Genomic DNA, 24,919 nt, shown 5'->3' with positions numbered 1-24,919 from the left:
TACCATTTCAATTTTCCTAAATTTATCAAGGCTTGATTTGTGACCCAGGATATGATCTATCCTGGAGAACGTTCAATGAGCACTTGAGAAGGAAGTGTGTTCTGTTGTTTTTGGATGGAATGTCCTATAAATGTCAATTAAGGCCATCTTTTTTAATGTATCATTTAAAGCTTGTGTTTCCTTATTTATTTTCATTTTGGATGATCTGTCCATTGGTGAAAGTAGGGTGTTAAAGTCCCCTACTATGACTGTGTTACTGTTGATTTCCCCTTTTATGGCTGTTAGTATTTGCCTTATGTATTGAAGTGCTCCTATGTTGGGTACATAAATATTTACAATTGTTATATCTTCTTCTTGGATCGATCCCTTGATCATTATGTAATGTCCTTCTTTGTTTCTTGTAATAGTCTTTGGGTTAAAGTCTATTTTTTCTGATATGAGAATTGCCAGTCCAGCTTTCTTTTGATTTCCTTTTGCATGGAATATCTTTTTCCATCCCCTCACTTGCAGTCTGTATGTGTCCGTAGGTCTGAAGTGGGTCTCTTGTAGACAGCGTATATACGGATCTTGTTTTTGTATCCATTCAGCCAGTCTGTGTCTTTTGGTTGGCTCATTTAATCCATTTACATTTAAGGTAATTGTCAATATGTATGTTCCTATTACCATTTTCTTAATGTTTTGGGTTTGTTTTTGTAGACCTTTTCCTTCTCTTGTGTTTCCTGCCAAGAGAAGTTCCTTTAGCATTTGTTGTAAAGCTCATTTGGTAGTGCTGAACTGTCTTAGCTTTTGCTTCTCTGTAAAGGTTTTAATTTCTCCATCGAATCTGAATGAGATCCTTGCTGGGTACAGTAATCTTGGTGTAGGTTTTTCACTTTCATCACTTTCAATATGTCCTGCTACTCCCTTCTGGCTTGCAGTTTCTTCTGAAAGATCAGCTGTTAAATTTATGGGGATTCCCTTGTATGTTATTTGTTGTTTTTCCCTTGCTGTTTTTAATAGTTTTTCTTTGTATTTAATTTTTGATAGTTTGATTAATATGTGTCTAGGCATGTTTTTCCTTGGATTTATCCTGCATGGGACTCTCTGCGTTTTCTGGACTTGATTAACTATTTCCTTTACCATATTAGGGAAGTTTTCAACTTTAATATCTTCAAATATTTTCTCAGTCCCTTTCTTTTTCTCTTCTTCTTCTGGGACCCCTGTAATCCGAATGTTGGTGTGCTCAATATTGTCCCAGAGGTCTCTGAGACCATCCTTAATTCTTTTTTTTTTTTTTTGCGGTACGCGGGCCTCTCACTGTTCTGGCCTCTCCCATTGCGGAGCACAGGCTCCGGACGCGCAGGCTCAGCAGCCATGGCTCATGGGCCCAGCCGCTCCGCGGCATGTGGAATCTTCCCGGACCAGGGCACGAGCCCGTGTCCCCTGCATCGGCAGGCAGACTCTCAACCACTGTGCCACCAGGGAAGCCCCTGACCTTAATTCTTTTCATTCTTTTTTCTTTATTCTGCTCTGTAGTAGTTATTTCCACTATTTTATCTTCCAGGTCACTTATCCGTTCTTCTGCCTCAGTTATTCTGCTGTTGATTCCTTCTACAGAGTTTTCTATTTCATTTAATGTGTTGCTCAACATTGTTTGTTTGCACTTTAGTTCTTCTATGTCCTTGTTAAACGTTTCTTGTGTTTTCTCCGTTCTATTTCCAAGATTTTGGACCATCTTTACTATCATTATTCTGAATTCTTTTTCAGGTAGACTGCCTATTTCCTCTTCATTTGTTTGGTCTGGTGGGTTTCTACCTTGCTCCTTCATCTGCTGTGTTTCTCTGTCTTCTCATTTGCTTAACTTACTGTGTTTGGAGTCTCCTTTTCACAGGCTGCAGGTTCGTATTTCCTGTTGTTTTTGGTGTCTGCCCCCAGTGGCTAAGGTTCATTCAGTGGGTTGTGTAGGCTTCCTGGTGGAGGGGACTAGTGCCTGTGTTCTTGTGGATGAGGCGGGAGCTTGTCTTTCTGTTGGGTAGGACTGCAACCAGTGGTGCGTTTTGGGGTGTCTGTGACCTTATTATGATTTTAGGCAGCCTCTCTGCTAATGGGTGGGGTTGTGTTCCTGTCTTGCTAGTTGTTTGGAATAGAGTGTTCAGCACTGTAGCTTGCTGGTTGTTGAGTGGAGCTTGGTTTTAGTGTTGAGGTGGAGATCTCTGGGAGAGCTTTTGCTGTTTGCTATTACATGGAGCTGGCAAGTCTCTGGTGGGCCAATGTCCTGAACTCGGCTCTCCCACCTCAGAGGCACAGGCCTGACACCCGGCCAGAGCACCTAGACCCTGCCAGCCACAGGGATCAGAAGAAAAGGGAGAAAAAAAGAAAGAAAGAAAGACAGCAATAAAATAAAAGTTATTAAAATAAAAATTATTAAAAATAAAAAACCTAAAATGTAAATTAAAAAAAAGTAGCAACCAAACCAAAAAACAAATCCAGCAATGATAACAAGCACTAAAAACTATACTAAAAACAAAAGTAAACAACAAAAAATTGGACAGACAGAACTCTAGGACAAATGCTAAAAGCAAAGCTATACAGACAAAATCACACAAAGACTCATACACATACACACTCAGAAAAAGAGAAAAAGGAAAACAATATATATATCATTGCTCCCAAGGTCCACTACCCCTATTTTCGGATGATTCATTGTCTATTCAGGTATTCCACAGATGCAGTGTACATCAAGTTGATTATGGAGATTAAATCCGCTGCTCCTGAGGCTGCTGGGAGAGATTTCCTTTTCTCTTCTTAGTTCACACAGCTCCTGGGGTTGGTTCTGCTCTGGATTTGGCCCTGCCTCTGTGTGTAGGTTACCAGAGGTATGGGGTTAAAGGAGCAGCTGATTCGGGGGCTCTGGCTCAGTGAGGCTGGGGGGATGGAGGGGTATGGAATGCGGGGAGAGCCTGCAGTGGCAGAGACAGGTGTGTCATTGCAACAGCCTTAGGTGCACCGTGTGTTCTTCCCGGGAAGTTGTCCCTGGATCACAGGACCCTGGGAGTGGTGGGCTGCACAGGCTCCCAGGAGCGGGGGTATGGATAGGGACCTGTACTTGCACACAGGCTTCTTTTTGGCTGCAGCAGCAGCAGACTTATTAGCGTTTCATGCCTGTCTCTGGTGTCCACGCTAACAGCCGCAGCTCGCGTCTGTCTCTGGAACTCGTTTAGGTGGTGCTCTGAATCCCGTCTCCTCACGCACCCTGCAACAATGGTCCCTTGCCTCTTAGGCAGGTCGACTTTTTCCCGGACTCCCTCCCGGCTAGCTGTGGTGCAGTAGCCCCTTTCAAGCTGTGTTCACGTAGCCAACCTCAGTCCTCTCCCTGGGATCTGACCTCTGAAGCCAGAGCCTCTGTACCATTTTAAATGTTTGAAACAAATATCGTGGATATTATTCATAAAAACAATGCTTAAATTTTATTTTGTTTCCTGGGGGCTGGCTGTGAGGTGGGGTATAATCCTTTACTCAGCTGGAGATGCAAGTGGGACAGGATTTCAATTGTAGAACATCCCCAAAGGAGGGTGGCTAGTGATCCAAATCACAGCACCCAGGGTAATAATGCCTTTAATCTGTGCTGGTATCAATATTCAAAGGGCAAGGTATGAAAAACAGGGTAGCAAAGCTTCCATGGCAGTAATGAAAGTTATGACATTTCAGGAATTCTGTGATTTTTGTTTTTATTTTATTTTATTTATTTATCTTTGGCTGCACTGGGTCTTCATTGCTGTGCGCGGGCTTTCTGTAGCTGCGGCAAGCTGGGGCTACTTTTCGTTGCAGTGCATGGGCTTCTCATTGCAGTGGCTTCTCTTGTTGTGGAGTGCAGGCTCTACATGCATGGGCTTCAGTATTTGTGGCACGAAGGCTCTAGAGCACAGGCTCAGTAGTTGTGGCATACAGGCTTAGTTGCTCCACAGCATGTGAGATCTTCCCAGACCAGGGCTTGAACCCATGACCCCTGCATTGGCAGGCAGATTCTTAACCACTACGCCACCAGGGAAGCCCTGGAATTCTGTGTTTGATGTAAGCCTCTAGACATGGTACGGGAAAGGTGAAAGGGTCTGACACCCAGAGGAAAGAGACAAAAGATGGCTATAAAGTTATTAAGGCATGAATTATGTAAATCAGAGCTCCAGTCCAAGCTGAAACAGTAGTGGAAATCAGGAAGTCTAAAGGTGGCCAGCTCAACAGAAGGCACAGGCTATACGTGGTAGCAAGACAGGTTTTGACCCATCCTCTGGTACCTCATAAGGTAACAAGCTTAGGAAGGATTGGTTCAGATGCAATGTGAGGCTGAGCTGGGCAAAGCTGGGACAAGCAATGATCTATATTACCTATGTTTACATCAAGTAGGATTGCAGAGCAAAAGTCTGACTACATATGTCTTTGATTGTGATTTGGTTTTTCTCAACATTTTAACATTTCTAAAATTGGTATCTAATTTCAAATCAGATATATGCCTTTCATTTGAAAATCTTCCCACCTCTCCACAAAGCCTTCATTGATTAAATTGATGGTCAAATTGGTTTCTCAAAAATAATCACTAAGGGGCTTCCCTGGTGGCACAGTCTGGGAGGATCCCACATGCCGTGGAGCGGCTGGGCCTGTGAGCCATGGCCGCTGAGCCTGCGCGTCCAGAGCCTGTGCTCCGCAACTGGAGAGGCCACAACAGTGAGAGGCCCGCGTACCGCAAAAAAAAAAAAAAAATCACTAAGATTATATATGTTTCTCTTCCTAGTGTTTTTTCCTATGTATTAGCACTCCTTTAAATTTAAAAATAAAAAACAAAATTAATACATCAAACTAAAAATCTTCTGCACTGCAAGGAAAATCATCAACAAAATGAAAAGGCAACCCACTGAATGGTAGACAATATTTGCAAATCATACATCTGATAAGGGGATTATATCCAACATATATAAAGAATTCACAAAACCCAATAGCAAAAAACCCCAAACAATCCAATTAAGAAATGGACAGAGGATCTGAATAGATATTTTTCCAAAGAAGACATGCAGATGGACAACAGGTACATGAAAAGATGCTCAACATCATTAATCATCAGGGAAATGCAAATCAAAACCATAATGAGATATCACCTCATACCTGTCAGAATGGCTATTATCCAAAAGACAACAAATAACAAGTGTTAGTGAGGATGTGGATTAAAGGGAACCCTGTGCACTGTTGGTGGGAATATAAATTGGTGCAGTAATTATGGAAAATAGTATGGAGGTTCCTCAAAAAATTAAAAATAACTCTCCCTCCTGCCACCTCCCCTGGCCCTCTTGCACTGTGCAGTTTCTCTGATGCAAGACTGTCCCGGCCCAGATATGGCTCGTGGACAGCAGAAGGTTCAGTCTCAGCAGAAAAATGCCAAAAAGCTGGACAAAAGAAGAAACAAGGACATGACCAAAAGCCTGCTGCCAAAGCTGCCTTAATATGTATCTGCACTGTCTGTAAGACACAAATGCCAGACCCTAAGACCTTCAAGCAGCACTTTGAGAGCAAGCATCCTAAGACTCCACTTCCTCCAGAATTAGCTGATGTTCAGGCATAAAATTGTTTACAGGGGAAGTTGTGACACCTTTGACTCTTCTCCTGTCTCAGACCTTAGGTAACAAACCTGCAGCTGCTTTTCTAACAAATTGTTGATCAGCAAAAATAAAGGGGCTACAGAAACACTCATTTTTATGCTGTTCCCTTTTGGGCTTCATGCAAAGACAATTCTGTGCAAATGTACCGTTGACTCTGATTTGGAAATCTGAAAATCAGTCCATCCTTGTTATAAAAATTTTTTTTATAATTGTAATTATATTGATGTTCATATTGTATAAAATAACTCATTTAATAAAGTAGTACTTTGATTTTACAACATCACAGGATAAACGGTTCTAGAAATTCTATTCTAACTTTCTACATTATTTGCCTTATAAAAATCTAATGAATTCATCAGCTAGAATTGCAAGCACAATTCTTATCTCCCTTTCTAATGCAGGGGCATGTTCATAGTTAAACTAGAGCAGACTCATTCATTAAATTTGTGCACACGATTTTATTGGAAGCTGCTGACCTAGGTGAAGAATGACTTATCTGCTGCCTTAGTATATTGCAATCATGTGTCATTTTCCCCTCTGATTGTTTCTTGTGATTGAGGTTGGAATATTTAAACTTGCTGTGTGACCTGGCTATACCTACCAGCCATGTATGGCCTGTAGATTAACTGATAAATTCCTTAAAGTGGTTGGATTGTCAGTGAGCCCGTGTGAAAAATTAGGTTCTGAAGTATATGCCACAATGAAGTAATCAGCCTATTGTTCAATACAAAATATGATGGAACATATGTGAACTGGTAAAGGTCTATCTTTTATAAATTATACTTGACTCTTTGAAAATTGTTCAAGTTCTTTCATTTAAAATTGAAACTCATAATTTTCGAAGGAGTTTTTAGAAGTTAATTACAATTTGGCCAATTTATGAACGGATTCTGCATTAACAGAAAGACTGGAATGGCTTGTGACTGGGTTAAATCCCAGTGAGTAGTTGACTTTTACTTTGTGCTGGTTCCTAAAATCAAAGGCTGTGTACAGTATGACTTCCGTCTGAACTAGAAAAGTATTAAAATAGGCCAATATCCACATTTTTTAGGCTCTAAGGATGGGAAGCGGGTTTGTTCCAATGAATGAGGTAAATCCTGCCCAGTTAAAAAAAGACTAATTTAGGTTTCTTCTAATTTGCTTTTGCCAACTATTAATACAAGTGAAACTGCTGTAACTCAGTTTAAATTTAAAGTTGATAGAATAGGAAAAACACTCAAATATTTACTGGTAATTGCTTAGAGCTGCAAATCTGATCCTGTGGATTACAAAATGCATTCCCTCTTTCTGCTGTAACTCATCACTGCATTTGTTTTGTAGCTATACATATTCTGGCCCCTTGTTTGTCTTCACTGTAAGTTTAAAATAAGATATTTCCAAGGAAAAGCTTCAGTGGTGATAATTTCTTAGTAACTCCTATTCTTATACTCTTACTTTAAAATAGACATTTTTTCATGTATTTGATTTCTTCAGTTTCAGATTTATTATTTGTTAATTCCCAATATGTTGGTTACCAGAACATTAGAGTTGGCCTAATTGCTTATAGTGGTTATTAACAGAGGTTCTGGTTAAATTACAATTTAAAAGTTTTTAAAAGTGCTTTGAGCATATGTATGTTTATATTAGTAATAAATCATTTAAAAACCTTTCACAAGTTTTGGTTTAATTTTTTTTCATTTGTTTTACTGACTAATTCAGAATAAAAGCTTTATGTTCTTGTTAAAAAAAAATTAAAAATAGAACTGCAATAAGACCCAGAGAGTCCACTTCTGGGTATTTGTCTGAAGAAAATGAAAACACTATTTCAAAAAGATATGCGCACCCCTATGTTAATTGCAGCATTATTTTCAACAGCCAAGGTATGGAAAAAACCTAAGTGTTCAATGATGGATGAATGGATAAAGAAATTGTGGTATTTATACACACATACACACACACACATAGACACATACTGGAATACTATTCAGCCATAAAAAAGAATGAAATCTTGCCCTTTGTGACAACATGAATGAACCTTGAGAGCATTATGCTACGTGAAATAAGTCAGACAAAGAAAGACAATAATTATATATGAAATTTAAACAACAACAACAAGAAACCAAGCTCATAGATACAAAGAACAGATTGGTAGTTGTCAGAGGTGGGAGATGGGTGGGTGGGAGAAATGGGTCAAGGGGGTCAAAAGGTATATAAACTTCTAGTTATAAAATAATTAAGTCATGAGGATATAATGTACAGCATGATGACTATAGTTAATAATACTGTATTGTATGTTGGATAGTTGCTAAGAAGCTAGATCTTAAAAGTCTTTATCATAAGAAAAAAAACTTTTTTAAAACTGTGTATGGTACCAGATGTTAACCAGACTTGTGGTGATCATTTCACAACACATATAAATAGAGAATCATTATGTTATACACTGGAAACTAGTATAATGTTACATGTAAATTATACATCAATTAAAAAATCCCCTCAAAACCCCAAAAACAAAATGAAGATTATTCTCTCTCTTGATATGTTCTTCCTTAAAGATACACATGTACAAATCTCTCCTATCAGAAACAACAGAAAAACCTCTCCTTGGATGCTGTGTTTCCATCTAGCTACAATCACCTCTCTCATTCCCTTCAGAGTCAAGTTCCTGGAAAGAAAAGAATATAATTTCTGCTTATTATTTCCCACTACCTACTTAAAATAAAACTGCTCTAGCCAAAAGTCATCTATCTATGACCCAATTGCCAAATCCAGCAGCCTATTTTTAGTCCTCATTGTACTCGACAATTCTGTAGCATTTAATGCTGTTGGCCAATTTCTTCTCTTAAAACTGTCCTTTTTAAGAAAAATAACCATCTCCACTCTGTCCACTTCCTACCTTCCAGATGCAACCATCCCTGTCAACAGTGGTGAATCCTTTCATACTTTCTCTTGGCTCATGCAAAATATAAAAGCACATGTGCACATAAATACTCTGCTGTCACTTTTCTCAACATACCATGGATGTCTCTCCAAGTTAGTAGATATTGATCTTTTAGTCTTTTTTCTAACCTACATACACACATATTTTACATAAATAGGATGATCTATCTGCTTTTTATATTTCAATTTTTTTCTCTCTCTTTTTTTTCCCCCCACTGGCCTGCCCCCTCCCTGCTCTCTGTAGACTTGCTCCTCCTCCCACTTTCCCCTGTCTCATTTCTTGTAGTGTTCCATCTTGCACCTTATCATTTCCTCTGTGAGGCCTGATCATTGTCCTTTTATTACTCTACCCTCTGTAAACATTCCACCTCTTCCTTTATGACTCTACTCTTTTTATACCTTCCATAATACCTATATTGACTATCTACATATGTCCCCCTTTATTACATTTCTAAGACCCTTGTGGGCATGGATTATGTTTTATTTATGTTTCCTAATTCCAGAACTTAGAGGGAAGAATAGAAATAGGAATCAGGGAGATAAGCAGAGAGGAAATTTAAGACAAGGAGACAATTTGGGGAAATCATGGAGTTTGTGGATGAGGTACCTGTCAATCTGACAGGATGAGAGCTTTTCCAATAAGGAGTAGGAAATATTCCTTGAGAGCTAAGGTGGGTCATTTGCTACTGGTCAGGAATGGGCAAAGTATAGCCTATGTGACAAATACGACCTGCTATCTGTATTTTTTTGTAACTAAAATTTCAGTGGAACGTAGCCATGCTCATTGGTCTATGTATTGTGTATGGCTATTTTTGTGCCACCATAGCAGAACTAAGTAGTTGTGACAGAGACTGTACGGTCAGCAAAGCCTACTACAGTACAGGTCACTGCATGTCAGCCTGAGATGTCTCATTATGCTCCTGAATGGAATATAGCATTGCTAATTTCCACCACAATCAACAAATATTTATTGAGTGAACAAAGCATTATTTCAGGCCTTGGGGATTTTCTTAGTCTGCTTGGGCTGTGATAACAAAATACCATAGACTGGGAAGCTTAAACAATAGTCATTTATTTCTCACAGTTCTGGAGGCTGGGAATCCAAGATCAGGGTGCTAGCATGGTTGGGTTCTGGTGAAAAACCTCTTCCTGACTTGCAAACACCCATCTTCTCATTGTGTGTTCACATGGCCTTTCCTCTGCGAGTGTGGAAAGAGATCTCTCTCTCTTCCTTTTCTTATAAGGCAGCCAATCCTATCAGATTAGGATGCCACCCTTATGACTTCATTTAACCTTAATTACCTCCTAAAAACCCTATCTTCAAATACAGTCACAGAAGGGGTTAGAGCTTCAAGGAATGAATTTTGGGGGGATACAATTCAGTCCATAGCAGGGATATACAAGGCACTAGGGATGTTGCGGTGAACATATGAAGCAATTAAGTCCTCTGAACTAATTCTTTAAAAAGGAAAAAAAAATGTGAAGAAGAGATAGTTTCAAGAATGTGAGTGCTAAATGGCACAAAGAGGCAATAATTAAGGCATGGGGTACCAAGGTCCTGAAACAGAGTGGTTGTGTTGAGAATTTAAGGCATTTTGAAAGTAAAATCAGCAGAAGCTAATTCTCATTCGAATGGAGGAGGACACACTGGTTTCATAACGAATAATTTTGATTTTTTTCCTCATAAATCTTAAAATCTCTGAATTCACAATTTCATTTTGATTTGCATTCCCCTATTTCTTTTGAACACTTTAAAAAGAAGTCAAAGATCTTAGTTTCTGACTTCCAGGCAGGTGAGAAGTCCCATTGGGCCATAACACAAAGAACACAGCTCTATATCAAAAGCCATTTTTAAGCCTCCAGCAACAATCCCTACACCCGTCAATCAGTTCCAGATCCACTAAATCCAGTTACTTCTAAGCCACAGCATGTCACACATTACTTTAGAGAGCAAAGTGGTCTTTTATTAGTCTTCTCTCTTCTTTACTGAACCTCTTGGGCTCTTTTCTTGCCTTATTCCATTCTCCTTAATTTTCTCTTGTTTCTCTATCACAGAAAAACTTTTATGTATTAATTAAATTTGGATAACCAAATATTGGTTATCCATAACCCTTCTTCTCCATTCAGGCAGAAACAGGTAACGTTCAACTGCCTCAAAGAATGGATGACACAGCAGTATGTAGATAAAAAAGGAATTAAATTATTAAATATTTGGTATTTGAGTTTCAAAAGCCTAGGATTCTGAGTATAAACGATAGATTTAGAAGATCTTTTTCCTACTCCTCCTATCCCTTTATACTCAACACATACTAGATAAAGATTTTATGGGATTGGAGCAAGAGCCTATTGGGTCTCCAAAAAGGTACTCTACAACATGTTCACCTTAGCTTAAAACTGGAAGGAGGATGATAGGACAGAAAATACCATCAGGTTTAGGGTCTGGATAGCAGGAAACCTGTAACTTCCAATCTCTAGAATATAGTCTAAGGAGGAAGCGAGGTCTCAGAAGTCTCTTATGCTTAGCATGGTATGGGAGCAGCATAGAATGGCATTTATCTGGCACCAAGTAGACAGTAAAGATCTTTTAGTCAATACAAGAAAGAAAATAAATACCTTTCTTTCTCAGTCTTTCTGAGTATAAGCTCAGTAGGTATCAGTAAGGCCAAATTCCACCCCACCTTCAACATGCTGACACTTGGAAGGTTCTAGAAACTTAGAACATAGACCTAGAGGTAAAAAGAGGAGAAAGGCTTGACCGATAAAGATTTAGTTTCTAGCCTCCAATAGAAAGGGGGCTCAAAATAGAAATTTAAATTCATTCATTTATTCAACAAGTATCCACTGTGTACTTATATGTACAAATAACTTTTAATAAAAAATAAAGCTACAGGGCTTCCCTGGTGGCGCAGTGGTTGAGAGTCTGCCTGCCGATGCAGGGGACGTGGGTTCGTGCCCCGGTCTGGGAAGATCCCATATGCCAGGGAGCGGCTGGGCCCTTGAGCCATGGCCGCTGAGCCTGCACGTCCGGAGCCTGTGCTCTGCAACGGGAGAGGCCACAACAGTGAGAGGCCCACGTACCACCAAACAAAACAAAACAAAAAAAAAATAAAGCTACATTCCCTGAATATCTGAATTTGTGGATTATGAGTCATTCCTAGAACATATTATTCACTTTCTTACCTTTTCCTTGTAACATTTAATTTCTTCACATACATTTGAAGTACATCTACTTTTCTCTAAATCTTATCTATTGCATTTATCTCATACCTGACACAAACTCCATGCTATGTCACAGAAAAAGTTCAGATATTAAAGTTATCAGAAAATCACATGATTAAGAAACAGCATATGGAAGTTACTTTAAATATACAGGCATACATATTACAGAATTCTCATTCCTGATTCTTAAAAAATGTAAGTTTTTATAAATGTCATTGTTGTGTCATAAGAATCTGTATTTCTAGTTTCAGAATATGACTCCAAATTTGCATAAATACATATTCCAAATTTGACAGTTTTGGACTTCTAACATATGCTAGTGCTAGCTTCCATATCAGTCATCAAAAATATATTTTAAGAAACAACTGGAAAAGTTTCTTACATCACCAAAAAAGATTTTTGGTCAATATGGGGAACAAGGCAAATGCAGTAAGTCTCCCTCCAGTACTAATTAAATAAAAATGTTAGATTAACTGTTCAAAAACCTAACACATATGTTGCAGATATAGCTTGGGAGTCAAGGCTCTAAGCTCTATGTATAGCAGTGAGCTAAAAAGGCTGTTTGGTCTGAGGAATATAGTACAGAAGCCAGCTAATCTAGGCAAAGAATTGGCAGAAGGATACCAGCACTCTAAACCTGCACTATTTGTAGGTGTGATGTCTAAATTAGCACTTCCCAAGAAGCTTGGAAACCCTAAATAGAGAAAATAAAATTAAAATAAGTCCTGTACTAGTGAAAGCCACAGCAAAGTCAAACACAAAACTGGCTCCAAGGGGTTTCTTCCACAACTCAGGGTCCTTGAAATTCACATAGAAGCAACTCCCACTGAAGATAAGCTCACAGTCAAAAGTTACAAAGTATGTCAGAAAACAACCTGTCAATAAAAAAGTATTAGTAGATGTATGAATGGGAAGAATTCACTTTTAAAAAACTACATATAACTGAGAAATATGTAAGAAACTATAAAATAATTGTGTTAAAAGAAATTTTAGGGACTTCCCTGGTGGCGCAGTGGTTAAGAATCTGCCTGCCAGTGCAGGGGACACAGGTTTGATCCCTGGTCCAGGAAGATCCCACATGCTGTGGAGCAACTAAGCCCGTGAGCCACAGCTACTGACTCTGTGCTCTAGAGCCCATGAGCCAAAACTACTGAGCCCGTTTGCCACAACTACTGAAGCCTGTGCACCTAGAGGTCATGCTCTGCAACAAGAGAAGCCACTGCAATGAGAAGCACGTGCACTTCAATGAAGAGTAGCCCCTGCTCACCGCAACTAGATAAAGCTCATGTGCAGCAATGAAGACCCAATGTAGCTGAAAATAAATATAAATTAAATAAATAAATTTAAAAAAGAAATTAAAAAAAAGAAATTTTTAAAGAAGAATATAGTTAATTAGACAAGAACAGGATATAATAAAAATAATCTAATAACTTTGTATAGTGTATAATGTATAAAAATACTGAATCACTACATTGTACATCTGTAACTAAATAATATTGTAAGTCAACTACAATTCAATTAAAAATATACATATATATATAATAAAAACAAAAAGTGAACTTGAATAAGAATCCAAATGGAGACTGTAAATATGAAAAAAGTAAGGTTAAAGAAGATAGAATTATCAGATTGGAAAAATTGCTAAAGGTAAATACAGAACAATTACTCTGTAAGATTCTCAACTTATTTTAGAGAGGCAAGATAGAAACTTCTTTCTAAAAACAAACAAACTCATAGAAAAAGAGATCATTATTTATGGTTACCAGAGGCAGTTGGGGGAGGGGTAATTGGATGAAGGTAATCAAAAGGTACAAACTTCCAGGTATAAAATAAATAAATACTAGAGATGTAATATATAACATGATAAATACAATTAATACTGCTATATGTTATATATCAAAATTGTTAAGAGAATAAATCCTAGGAGTTCTTATCACAAGGAAAAGGTATTTTTTTCTATTTCTTTAGTTTTGTATCTATATGAAATGATGAATGTTCACAAAACCTAGTGGGGTAATCATTGCATGACATATGTGAGTCAAATCATCTTGCTGTATACCTTAAACTTTATACAGTGCTCTATGTCAATTATATCTCAATAAACCTGGAAGAAAAATATAAGAGACAAAAGAAAAAAAACTTCCTTGAATTGAATCCTTCCAAGTATGGAGTAAGGCTATAAGGAATTTTATAAAATCATCTAATTCAGCACTAAAATCATGGTTTCTCTAAAAATCTCTTTCAAATAATATACTACATATTTCTCTAATAATTAAACTGTATTATACTCTTCTAGATTGGCAGTCCACAACTCGTGTTAAATATGTGGGAACAATTCTGTGTTTTTTTCCTGGCTAACTTATTAAGTCACTGACTGGCTCTCCGATATGACTATTCTAAAAACTTTGCCATTTGCCATTCCTTTCAAATTCTTCCTGGATCTACAACTTCTCTTTCTCTAATGGCTTCTCACATTAAAAATAAAAAGAACCACACACACACACACACAAACCCAAACACACAAAAAAACCAAATTCTCTTAGTCTTGCAATTTGATCCAACTACTACCTTCCCTCTCTCTCCTTCCTGTCACAGCTAAACTTCTCAAAAGAACTGTCTCTACTTTTCATCTAACTTGATCTGTTGGTAGATTTGACACTGTTATTCTCTTCTTCAAAATTTTAAATTTCTTGAAATATTCATCACTTATTTTGTGTGATTTTGTCTGTTAAGGTCTGCCTTTACCATTTGTCCTAGAGTTCTGTCTGTTCTTTTTTCTTTAGTTTTGTTTGTTTTTCTTTTTATGAGTGTGTGTGTGTGTATGTTTCTTTGTGTGACTTTGTCTGTTTAGTTTTGCTTTTCCCATTTGTTTTGGGGTTCTATCTGCTCATGTTTTTTAAATTTCTTCCTTTTCTTCAGAGCCATGCAGCTGGCAGGGTCTTGGTGCTCCAGTCAGATGTCAGGCTTGAGCCTCCAAGGTGGAGAGTCGAGTCCAAGACACTGGACCACCAGAGACCTCCCGGCTCCATGTAATATCAATTGGCGAGAGGTCTTCCAGAAATCTCTGTCTCAACACTAACAGCCAGCTCCACCCAATGGCCAGCAAGCTCAAGTGCTGGATGCTCCATGCCAAACAACTAGCAAGACAGGAACACATCTCCACCCCTTAGCAGAGAGGCTGCCTAAAGTCATACTAAGTTCACGGACACACCAAAACACATGACCGGACATGGCCCAGCCCACCAGAAGGAGAATATCCAGCACCACCCACCAGAAAACAGGCACCAATCGCCCCAACTAGGAAGCCTACACAAGCCACCGAACCAACCTCACCCACTGGGGGCAGACACCAAAAATAACAGGAACTACGAACCTGCAGCCAGTGAAAAGAGGACACCAAACATAGTAAGTTAAACAAAATGAGAAGACAGAGAAATATGCAGCAGATGAAGGAGCAAGGTAAAAACCCACCAGACCAAACAAATGAAGAGGAAATAGGCAGTTTACCCAAAACAGAATTCAGAGTAATGACAGTAAAGATGATCCGAAATCTTGGAAATAGAATGGAGAAAATATTAGAAATGTTTAACAAGGACCTAGAAGAACTAAATAGCAAACAAACAATGATGAACAACACAATAAATGAAATTAAAAATTCTCTAGAAGGAATCATTAGCAGAATAACTGAGGCAAAAGAACGGATAAGTGACCAGGAAGATAGAAGAGTGGAAATAACTGCTGCAGAGCAGAATAAAGAAAAATGAATGAAAAGAACTGAGGACAGTCTCAGAGACACCTGGGACAACATTAAATGCACCAACATTCAAATTTTAGGGGTCCCAGAAGAAGAAGAGAAATAGAAAGGTTCTGCGAAAATATTTGAGATTACAGCAGAAAACTTCCCTAAAATGGGAAAAGATATAGTCAATCAAGTCCAGGAAGTGCAGAGAGTCCCAAACAGAATAAATCCAATGAGAAACATGCCAAGACACAAATTAATCAAACTATCAAAAATTAAACACAAAGAAAAAATATTAAAAGCAGCGAGGGAAAAGCAACAAACAACATACAAAGGAATCTACATAAGGTTAAAAGCTGATCTTTCAGCAGAAACTCTGCCATCCAGAAGGGAGTGGCAGGATGTATTTACAGTGATAAAAGAGAAAAACCTACAACCATGATTACTCTACCTAGCAAGGATCTCATTCAGATTCGACAGAGAAATGAAAACCTTTACAGACAAGCAAGAGCTAAGAGAATTCAGCACCACCAAACCAGCTTTACAACACATGCTAAAGGAACTTCTCTAGGCGGGAAACACAACAGAAGAAAAGGATCTACAAAAACAAACCAAAACAATTAAGAAAATGGTAATAGGAACATACATATTGATAATTGCCTTAAATGTAAATGGATTAAATGCTCCAACCAAAAGACACAGACTGGCTGAATGGATACAAAAACAACACCTGTCTATATGCTGTCTACAAGAAACACACTACAGACCTAGGGACACACACAGACTGAAAGTGAGAGGATGGAAAAAGACATTCCATGCAAATGGAAATCAAAAGAAAGCTGGAGTAGCAATTCTCATATCAGACAAAATAGACTTTAAAATAAAGACTACTACAAGAGACAAAGAAGGACACTACCTAACGATCAAGGGATCAATCCAAGAAGAAGATATAACAATTGTAAATATTTATGCACCCAACATAGGAGCAACTCAATACAAAAGGCAAATGCTAACAGCCATAAAAGGGGAAATCGACAGTAACACAAACATAGTAGGGGACTTTAACACCCCACTTTCACCAATGGACAGATCATACAAAATGAAAATAAATAAACTCAAGCTATAAATGACACAACAGACCAGGTAAAATTAGTTGATATTTATCAGACACTCCATCCAAAAACAACAGAATACACCTTCTTCTCAAGTGCGCATGGAACTTTCCCGAAGAGAGATCATATCTTGGGTGACAAATCAACCATTGGTAAATTTAAGAAAATTGAAATCATACCAAGGATATCTTCCGATCACAATGCTATGAGACTACATAACAATTACAGGAATAAAACTGTAAAAAATAAAAACACATGGATGCCAAACAATACGCTACGTAATAACCAAGAGATCACTGTAGAAATCAAAGAGGAAATGAAAAAATACCTGGAAATAAATGACAATGGAAACATGATGACCCAAAACCTACGGCATAAAGCAAAACAGTTCTAAGAGGGAAGATTATAGCAATACAATCCTACCTCAAGAAACAAGAAAAATCTCAAATAAACAACCTAACCTTACACCTAAAGAGATTAGAAAAAGAACAAAACAACCCCAAAGTTAGCAGAAGAAAAGAAATCATAAAGATCAGATCAGAAATAAATGAAAAAGAGGTAAAGGAAATAATAGCAAAGATCAATAAAGCAAAAAGCTGGTTCTTTGAGAAGATATACGAAATTGATAAACCATTAGCCAGACTCATCAAGAAAAAAAGGGAGAATATTCAAATCAACAGAATTAGAAGTGAAAAGGGAGAAGTAACAACTGACACTGGAGAAATACAAAGGAACATGAGAGACTACTACAAGTAACCATACGCCAATAAAATGGACAACTGGGAAGAAATGGACAAATTCTTAGAAAAGTACAACCACCCGAGACTGAGCCAGGAAGAAATAGAAAATATGAACAAACCAATCACAAGCACTGAAAATTGAAACCATGAATAAAAATCCTCCAACAAACAAAAGCCCAGGACCAGAAAGTTTCACAGGTGAATTCTATCAAACATTTAGAGAAATGCTAACACTTATCCTTCTCAAAATCTTCCAAAATACAGCAGAGGGAGGAACACTCCCAAACTCATTCTACGAGGCCACCATCACCCTGATACCAAAACAGACAAAGATGTCACAAAAAAAGAAAACTACAGGCCAATATCACTGATGAACATAGATGCAAAAATCCTCAACAAAATACTAGCAAACACAATCCAACAGAACATTAGAAGGATTATACACCATGATCAAGTGGGGTTTATCCAGGAATGCAAAGATTCTTCAGTATATGCAAATCAATCAATGTGATACACCATATTAACAAATTGAAGGATAAAAACCATATGATAATCTCAATAGATGCAGAAAAAGCTTTCAACAAAATTTAACACCCATTTATGATAAGAACTCTCCAGAAAGTGGGCATCGAGGGAAACTACCTCAACATAATAAAGGTCATATATGAGAAACCCACAGTCAACATCACTTTCAATGGTGAAAAACTGAAACCATTTCCACTAAGATGAGGAGCAAGAAAAGGTTGCCCAATCTCACCACTATTATTCAACATAGTTTTGGAAATTTTAGCCATGGCAATCAGAGAAGAAAAAGAAATAAAAGGAAAACAAATCAGAAAAGAAATAAAACTGTCACTGTTTGCAGATGACATGATACTATACATAGAGAATCCTAAAGATGCTACCAAAAAACTCCTAGAGCTAATCAATGAATTTGGTGAAGTAGCATTATACAAAATTAATGCACAGAAATCTCTTGCATTCATATACACTAACAGCCAAAATCTGAAAGAGAAATTAAGGAAACATTCCCATTTACAGTTGCAACAAAAAGAATGAAATACCTAGGAATAAGCCTACCTAAGGAGACAAAAGACGGGTGTGCTGAAAAATATAAGATACTGATGAAAGAAAGTAAAGACTATACAAACATATAGAGAGATATACCATGTTCTTGGATTGGAAGAATCGACACTGTGAAAATGACTATACTACCCAAAGCCATCTACAGATTCAGTGCAATCCCTATCAAACTACCACTGGCATTTTTCAACAGAACTAGAACAAAAAATTTTACAATTTGTATGGAAACACAAAAGACCCTGAATAGCCAAAGCAATCTTGAGAAAGAAAAATGGAGCTGGAGGAATCTAACTCTCTGACTTCAGACAATACGACAAAGCTACAGCAATCAAGCAGTATGGTACTGGCACAAAAACAGAAATATAGATCAATGGAACAGGACAGAAAGCTCAGAAATAAACTCACACACTTATGGTCAATTAATCTACAACAAAGGAGGTAAGAATATAAAATGGAGAAAAGAGAGTCTTTTCAGTAAGCGGTGCTGGGAAAACTGGACAGCTACATGTAAACGAATGACATTAGAACAGTCTCTAACACCATACACAAAAATTAACTCAAAGTGGATCAAAGACCTAAATTTAAGGCTGAACACTATATAACTCTTAGAGGAAAACATAGGCAGAACACTCTTTGATGTAAATTGCAGCAATATCTTTTTGGATCCACCTCCTAGAGTAATGGAAATAAAAACAAAAATAAACAAATGGGACCTAATTAAACTTAAAAGCATCTGCACAGCAAAGGAAACCACAAACAGAACAAAAAGACAACCCACAGAATGGGTGAAAATATTTGCAAACTAAGTGACTGACAAGGGATTATTCTCGAAAATATACAAACAGCCCATGCAGTTCAATAACAAAAAACAAACAACCCAATCAGAAAATGGGCACAAGATCTAAATAGACACTTCTCCAAAGAAGACATATAGATGGCAACAAGCACATGAAAAGATGCTCAACATCACTAATTATCAGAGAAATGCAAATCAAAACTACAATGAAGTATCACCTTTCACTGGTCAGAATGAGGTATCACCTTACACTGGTCAGAAAGAGGTATCACCTTACATTAGAATGGCCATCAAAAAATCTACAAACAATAAATGCTGGAGAGGGTGTGGAGAAAAGGGAACCCTCCTATACTGTTGGTGGGAATGTAAACTGGTACAGCCACTATGGAGAACAGTACGGAGGTTCCTGAGAAAACTAAAAATAGAAGTACTGTATGATCCAGCAATCCCACTCCTGGCCATATATCCAGAGAAAACCATAATCTGAAAGAATACATGCACCCCAATGTTCACTGCAGTTCTATTTACAATAGCCAAGACATGAGAGCAACCTAAATGTCCACTGACAGAGGAATGGATAAAGAAGATGTGGTACATATATACCATGGAATATTACTCAGCCATAAAAATGAATGAAGTAATGCCATTTGCAGCAGCATGGATGCACCTAGAGATTATCATAGTAAGTGAAGTCAGACAGAAAGACAAATATCATATATCACTCATATGTGGAATCTAACTTTAAAAAATAAAGAAACAAATGAACTTATTTACAAAACAGAAAGGGACGTACAGATATCAAAAACAAACTTATAGTTACCAAAGGGGAAACGTGGAGGGGAGGGATAAATCAGAAGCCTGGGATGAACACACACACACTACTATATATAAGACAAATAAGCAACAAGGACCTACTGTATAGCACAGGGAACTCTACTCAGTATTCTGTGATAACCTATATGAGAAAAGAATCTAAAAAAGAATGAATATACGTACATGTATAACTGAATCACTTTACTGTACACCTGAAACTAACACAACATTCTAAATCAACTATACCCCAATAAAATTTTTTTAAAAAAGAAAACAAAACAAATAAAGGAGAGAAAGGGCATGTGAGAGATAAGAATGGTATGAACAAGGCTATGGACATGGGAAGCAGCAATTTGGATGTAGGTGTGCAACAAACATTAGAGGAAGTAATAATAAATAGATGTGGGTTGGGAGCAAATGTCAGCAGAGAATATACAGATAGGTTTTTGTCCCCTCCACACAAATTCTCTCTACCTAAGACATTTGGCAATTTATAACAGAAATGGAAAATAAAAGTTTGAAAAATAAGTGGAATGTCATGTACACTAAAAAAAGGAGCAAGGAGTTGAATACAAATACTTCATTCCTAATTTATAATGTGGCTGGAATAAGATAAACTCTAAAGACTAGTGCTATAGTTAGAATTCAACCTATAAATGACAAGCACTCAGATGCTTTGTCTATTGTGTAACAAAACTCAAAAAAAAGTAGGGAATTGTTTAAAATAATGCTAGCTGAAAGTAAAGGCATGACTTGAACTCCAGCTTCATCACCTTGTGGATATAAATTAATCAACATCAGAAACCAATAAGAAAGATAGATAAATTTATGATTAATAGTATTTGTAACCAAGGTTTCATAAACTGTGATCCATGGATAGAATGAGTGGGGGGGTGGTCTATGAACTAGGATGGGAAAATGAATTATATATCAATTTTTCTAACCTCTATTTGAAATTTATCATTTCCTTCGATGATGAATGAAGGAGATAAATCTCAGCAGTATTAGCAGTACCTATGACTTTGTCACCAACAGAAATTAAAGGTTTTTCACATAACATTACAGCTGGTGCAGATATCTCCAAATATCATTTACACTCATCACTTCAATGACTTTACAATAGTAACTATACCCACTGCTAGACTCTGTTATGTAATGCCTTAATAAAGAAACACATGTATTAACTGTATAACAAATTTTTATTATTTTGATAACTTTTTAATCTTTATTGTGCCATAGACCTCTTTGGCAAACTTAAATAATGTCTTAAATGCATAAAAGAAAATACATGGACAAGAAAGTAATTATATCGAAAAAGTTATGGTCTAAGTATAAAATAAATTCAATTTGTTTACTACAGTTCACAGTCTGTTAATAGAACCCTTAGTGTCAGAGATGTCTCAGAAATCAGAATTTTAAAAATGTCAGATAGGTAGAGAAGCTGCATATAATATAATGCCCCAGCACAGTCTGTGGCAGTGTTCTGGAATCAAACACTAAATATGTTCTCCAGTAAAACATGAAAATATACACAGCAATACGTAGTTTCCCTTTACTTCAATTCAGGTTTTACTGCCAAATGCATTTAGATCCAGACAAGTTTGGTGATCAAATGAATTACGAAAACAAAACAAAAAAATATTGGTTTTAAGGGTTTTTGAATTTTAGAACTGTGATAAGGACTGTTGTCCTACTTTTGTATAGATGAATAAATATTCATCAGTTTTGTCATTTTCCCTATTTATATCTACTTTTCCCCCAAAATTCTGAATAAATAACTTGTTTTACTCAGCATCATTTAAATTTCAATAGTAGCAAGGTTTTCTTAAAAGTTTCGTTATAGCAGATTTGTAGCAGAGAGTCATCTTAAGTCTTTTTTTACAATTTAGGAAAATCAGGTGATGAAATTTTGATAACTGATAATCATTCTGAGTGAGCTACATCCCTTGTAGTGAGGACTCTAATGTTTCTGGCTGCCAGTCACCTATAATATTCTGCGCTCACTCTAGTTTAGCTATTAATAGAGCTTCTTTGGTAATCATCATAGAATCCTCCAGCACACTTTTTTTCTGTTGGCACTGACACACATTAAGATATTCCCCTGACTTATGACCCATTTGGGGGAAACATACTCATTTACCAAAGAAAACATATACTGGAAAGAAAAAGCAAGAAGAGAAAAGAGAAGACATATTTTATAATAAATCAAATTGTTAAAAAAAAGGCACATAAAATAAACAAAGCACAATATACCTGCTCTGCTGGGAAATCAGTATACAAGAGTGACATAAACCAAACAATGTCAAGCACTGGGTAATAAAAGGTCTGTAGAATTATACCATGAAAATGAACAAACTATGTTTGAAAGAAACAATATAGATGAATCTAGTTGGTAATGCAAAGTTAAATCAAAACAGGAATCTCAAAAGAGTAAGCTCTTTATATAAAATTCAGAATTAAATAAAACTAAATAATATATTGATCACACATATGTGTGTGTAAGATATGAAACTAAAACAAGGCAAGAAATATATTTAACTGAGGATTCTAATTCCTGGGTTGAGCAATGGGTTCATGAAGATTCATCAAATAATTAATTTAAAAAAAACCCCAGAACCCCAAAATAAGTAAAATGAAATAAAATAAGTAAATGTGCATAAATCAATGATGATGTTTCATCATGAACTATGGATTATGAAAAACTCAATTTTGGGCAACTGAGGAAACAAGAATGTTATACATTTTTTAAAAAGTTAATAGGTCTTCATGAAGCCATTTTGTTAATTGATTTTTCACTTCACAGCTGCTAACCAAAATATGAGAAAGGATAAATTAAGAAATATCAGTAGTTAAAAGTCTCTTTACCTAGTCAACTTTCAAGTACATTTTATTTAGTGATGTGATAGAACCAGCTTAAAGAGCAAAATGTGCATATCTCCTCCCAATTCTTCATTCAGTGATTTCATATTGGTTGCTTGAAATTAGCCATGGTGATTTATACCATGTATTTATACCATGGAAATCAGCAGGCAAGTGCTACAAGTCTGGGCTTTTTCCCCCTGGAGAAATATTTATCAGCACAGCACTGATTTTATTGAAGTATAGCTTACATAGAAAAAAATCACAAATGCACAATGAATTCTAACTGAAAACATCTGTGTAACCACTATCTGGCTGAAGAAATAGAATTTTACTAACACGCTGAAGGTCCCTCTCATACTCCCTTCTCAGGAAACTGATTCTCAGACAGGTGGCTTATTTAAAATCACAGAGATAGTAAGTTTTAGAGCCAGGACTTATCTATAACGCATCTATAATGCTCTTATACAATGTCATTTTCATTGCCACCATATTTATTTCCCAGTCTTATATCTTGTTGAGATTGTCATAGCACAGCTTATTTGAATTAGCAGCTTCTTACAGAAGCACTTATCTTTCAGTGGGAGTTTTTGGTTGGGCAGAGATATCACTGTCAGTATATCACAAACATTCCTTTGGAGAACCTAGAAAAGGTTAGAGGGAAAATAAAAAGTACTTGCTGCTCACAAAAATGTTGGAGGACCCATTTTAATGGCTTTACTACTCAAAATAAATCACTCAAGGCTAAAATGAACTTTCTACATGACAAGTGTAAAATAAAAAATATTCTTTGCTACTCATGGAAAGGTGTCTTGAGGAGTGCATATTTCTCATTCATCAATGCCATTATGTTTCTGAAAATTAATGCTACCTAAATATTTTCCTTTTTAAGAAATAGGAAGCAACTGACTGAGACTGTTCATGATTAAACAAAGTGTTACTAGTAAACTACATATTTAAAATTCACATTCATTAATTGTTTGGACTGTGTGCCATGGTAATAGGAATGAGTCATCAGTATCTACAAACTCCTTAGCAGAGTGTGGGTATTAGTTCTACTGTTCAATTTTGGCATATGAAAAAAGCAATACACAAGTAAGTTGGCATATTAAAGCATCCAGCACGGTGCCCAGAACATAGCTGACACTAGGTAAATGATGGTCTTGTCATTCTCCTGATTCCCCTAGACTGCTTTTTATTATCTATGTAGTAAGCAAAGGGAACGAGCTAATTTTAAAGAATGGATAATTCAACAGCCTTATATTTAGCTTTGAAATACCTATATTAGTTTTCCTTTTCTACTTCCTATTAGATTAAGATAGTATGTATCCTTTTAGTAAGTTACCATTCTAAGTACAGGAAGATCAGAGGGGGGAATACTACCTGAAATGTAAAAGCTGCTAAAGGTAATCTACATGTTGAAAAATTTTTGGTAAGTATAAAAATAAAATGGCAATTCAAAAGGATTTCTTCAGAATAGGCGTAAAACTGGCCATGAGGCCAGTATCATAGTTTTGTTTTCTGGTCAATAAGACCCTCAAATTGTGTCAACTAAGTAGGATTATCCAGTTGTCAAGTTGTATAAACACACCAAGATAAAAAGAGCCAAGCTTCCACGTTCAAATTTTGGTTCTATCACTCCAGCTGAGTAACCCTGGACAATGACTTAACTTTGCTTTGCTTGTGTTTTCTCATTTACAAAAGAAGAAAAATAAAAGTATCTTCCTCCTAGGATTGATGAGAGGTTAAATCAGCTAATATTCAAATGGTGCTTAATTAAAGCCTAGAAGTCAGTAAAAGCTATATGTGTTGTTATTTTTATTACTTCTTTAGCGTATTACAATACTTATATTTATGGATACTGCCTTAAATTTGTCAAGAATATAAGTAAATATTAATCATGATAAGGTTTGATCAAAATGTCCTTTAATTTTATCATTCACTATATGTACCAAGCCACCAATCTTTTTTAAAAATATAAAAAGTTGTTTTAATATGTAATTATTAATAATTGAATA

General features: G+C 36.7%; 1 protein-coding gene and 1 pseudogene across 1 annotated transcript in view; one reads left to right on the top strand and one right to left on the bottom strand.

Annotated features, from left to right (window-relative positions):
• The window catches only part of RNF180 (ring finger protein 180), a 287,858-nt gene that overhangs the window by 110,943 nt on the left and 151,996 nt on the right, over positions 1-24,919 (bottom strand). The window lies entirely within an intron of this gene.
• Positions 5,361-5,620, top strand: LOC114893294 (annotated as a pseudogene).

Source organism: Monodon monoceros, unplaced genomic scaffold (assembly GCF_005190385.1).
Source record: "Monodon monoceros isolate NGI ecotype Baffin Bay Population unplaced genomic scaffold, NGI_Narwhal_1 Super_Scaffold_12, whole genome shotgun sequence".
In the NCBI taxonomy this organism is placed as follows: Eukaryota; Metazoa; Chordata; class Mammalia; order Artiodactyla; family Monodontidae; genus Monodon; species Monodon monoceros.
The sequence above is the reverse complement of the archived record's forward strand: the minus strand, read 5'-3'. Positions and strand labels throughout refer to the sequence as shown.